Below are 3650 nucleotides of genomic sequence, written 5' to 3' on the forward strand. Positions count from 1 at the left end.
TAATTTAGAAGTTAGTTTGTTCCTGTTCCGTAGTTAAAGTTGTACCGAGTGGAATAAAAGTTGTAAGTTGAAGAAAGAATTAGATACTCGGCCATCCACGGTACAATATGCATGATCATATTCGATTTGTGCAAATATCTTTATAATCTTTATATGCAGTTTGTATACTTTAATAAAAGATATTATTCATATTCTACAGGTAAACATATAACCTATGATATTTACAAGCAATGAAAATAACAATTTACCCTCCAGCAACTGAAATAGAATTACGTTTCTGTATTTTGGGGTTCGATGTGATTACCTTTTGTGCCGTGTTACTATATATTAATGTGTCGACAAAGGCTCGGCACTTCTTTAAAATAGCCCATGAAATCGTGTAAAAAATCAATCCTGAAAAAGGCCACTATCCATTGCGGCTAAATGCCGAAAATGATATGAGTTACATGATACGATTTTTCTTCTAGGAAAAATCATATTAACGGTGAAAACCGTTATTAAGCGTTGAGAAAATCAACCAATAGGGTATCACTAAATTACTGGTAATTTTACTATATAAACGATACTATATGTAATTTGCGTTAAATTCTGGTGTAGTTTCCAACATACTCTGTGACCTGTGTGGCCATGTGCGTTTAATTTTTAGAGATAGAAAGAAAACTGGGCAAATAAGGGAAATATTCAAGGCAACATAAAAGACAATGGGAGCAGGAAACTCTATATCGAGGTGAGACTAATACCAAGATTATTAATTTTAAATATAAACTGCCGTCGTTCGTGGTGAAAAACAAATATAATTTTGAAAAGAAACTTTTCAATAAAATAATTTCGAGTCTTCCGTGTATACTTTATCGACTTCCATAGTCAAACACATACATTTTTCATTCTCCCTTAATGATTTTTAGGTATGTATGGAGTAAAGGTGGACGACCTTATATAAAGCGTTAAAAATCGTCTTAACACCTAGTATACAGGGTGACTAAAAATTGGTGTCATTCCTCTGGTGTTGTCTGGCACTGTTATAGGAGTACAGAGAAACTAGTAAAATAAATTAATCGTCATGGCCAAGGGCTCTGTTCTAACGTCCAATGAGAGCTTTCTAAAATTCTTAGAAGGCGGAGGCCGACCTTAAACCAAACTACACCCAAGCGGGAGGTGGAAACATGTCAATAAATACGGGAAAATCTCATTCGATCGTCAGCTCTTAACCGATGAACATCGAGCAACCCAACCGCAAGCACAGTACAGACAACACGGGTCACAGTACATATTCATCCCGTACGTCAGCATCAGAAACTGAACACACTCAGATCGCAGAAAGACAGTCAGAATACTTGGCAATACAATCATTAGAGTTTCAATTGTACCATCTTCGGTAAGCTTTTTGTGAAAGTGCCGATAAAGTGATCACTGAACACTGAAAGTGAAAAGTGCACGAAGGCCGGAGATGTCCGAGCCACCCAGGCCTCCGGTAAGCGCCTTTGCCCCAAAATCTGACATACTGTATTACATAAAAGCTTCCCAAACTCCACCCGGGCCCTGAACTCACTCTGCAAGGAAAACCAAACCCTGAAGAATAATCTCTCCAACGTCAGAACCCAGAATAAAAAGCTCAGCGACAAGCTGGACGAACTCCTCAACCATTTCAAAATCGATAAGTCCCAATGTCACCTGGAAAGTCCAGAAATTCTCCAACCTGTCCCTCAAGAACCTCCCAAATCCAATCCTGAACCAGAACCCGAACATAAGGAAATTGATTTCAATTTTCATCCTTTGAAACAAACTTTCCTCCCTCTAAAACCAATCGCAACGCCTTGGAACCTGCCCAAAGCAACCAGCAAAAGGCCCCAAAATCACCTAAGGACTGAATAGTCCAAAACCCAAACCAATTATACACACTAAAGCAGTTTAAGTGCAAAAAAATGCGGATTGTCCATAAATTTGCAGAAAAATGTATTACAAACTTTTGAAAATCATGTTCAAACGGCCGGGTTTTAACATTGCAAATGAGATTGCCCATTGTCGTGTACTGTTAAATATTGTTTTAAGAACTAACAATCCATGATTCGACACACAAAATTGTGCCTAAAATCCACTACAATAAAGTTTTTGAAAAACTGTTGAACCTATTTTAAATCGCCTGATTGATTGCGGACGCAAATTCGTATCAAAAAAAGATTAAACTAAATTAAATCGTATCGATAGAATCCCGGTACCGATTCCCTATGTCTTATTCTCTGTCTGTAGTCCAGATGCTGCCCAGATGATGTCCATTTGCATTGTATTGCACGATTCAAAATTCCGATCTCCTAAACTATTACTACCTACTTGTTTAGTGATTTTCATCGGAGACAATTATTAAACCAGGTGTTGAGCGGATATTCTCTAAAGAAGGCAGGGTCAATTTATGCAGAACGCTCAAGATTAAGTGCAAATCAAGTGTCACAACTATTAATAATAACATTTAATGCAATAATACGTTCTATTATTTGTTATTTGTAACAACAAATAATCAATATTTAGATATCTATTTTGTAAGCAATTATATTTAACATAAAATGATAAAAATCATTACTATTTTGTAATAATATATAATAAATATGTTTTGAATTTAATGAACAAATATTTGAGTTTACCTCGAGTATTTCAGAAAGCATGGGTTCCGCCTTCTTATTTTCTATCACGCAACGCATTCTTGATGTTAAGACGATACGAATTTCTCTTCAGCTTAAAGTTGCAAAATATGTAAAACGAATTTATTAGGGCTTATTTTCAATTCTCTATATTATTTCTATGATTAATGGTGTTTACCACGCATCAAAATTAATTTTTTTCCCTTTATAGATCCTTTGATTCCTTTATAATTAAACTTTCTCAATTTAGTTTAATTGCAAAATACCTAGGCATTTTGCAGATTGCCGGATTTTGTCCATTGCCTTCTGAGAACTAGTGGTGGGCAAGTCAGGTCACTTTAAAGACAGATCGGAGACCAACAGGTCAACGGATCAGTACCACAACCAGAGAAACAGAACAATAGGGCTCCATTGCGAATCGATGGGTAAATCAACGAAATGCTTTATTTACGTCTTGACAACAAACTTAAAAAAAAACAGGTTTCTTTTTAACAAAATTTAAACCACTATTATGCCAATTCTCATTGGCAAAGTATTTTACTGCTCGGCCAACGAGTTACAAATGCCAAACAAGATGGCAGCACTTGTATTATTCATTGAGTAAGCTTCGAAGCCATGGGAATAGTAGTGTTAGAGCCTTCTATGATCCACCACTCATTTTTTTACCTGGGTCGGCACACCGACACCATTTTGTGCTGTCATAGATGTCAGTTGAACGATCCACATCAAATTACTCCGTTGTCACTGTTTATTTGATTGGAACGGGCGTATTGGGTACGACTTGTTCGTCACTCCAGAGTGTTTTCCCTCGAAAACGAAAAACCTCGGTTTTTCAAAAATACCAAGAGAGAAATTCGAGCACGCGGCTCCATCAGAGCCAGGTCCCCCCTTTTATAGGGCTCCGGAAAGCCCAATGTTAAGTGCGATGAGTGCACAGAAAGATCCGGCTACGACCGGCCCACAAAAAAGCCAGGTAAGTGCCTCTGGCAAATTCCCCAAAGCGACCCCTTACTCTTA

Source organism: Dendroctonus ponderosae, unplaced genomic scaffold (assembly GCF_020466585.1).
Source record: "Dendroctonus ponderosae isolate FM_Combo_2020 unplaced genomic scaffold, Dpon_F_20191213v2 Dpon_F_20191213_1, whole genome shotgun sequence".
Taxonomy (NCBI): domain Eukaryota; kingdom Metazoa; phylum Arthropoda; class Insecta; order Coleoptera; family Curculionidae; genus Dendroctonus; species Dendroctonus ponderosae.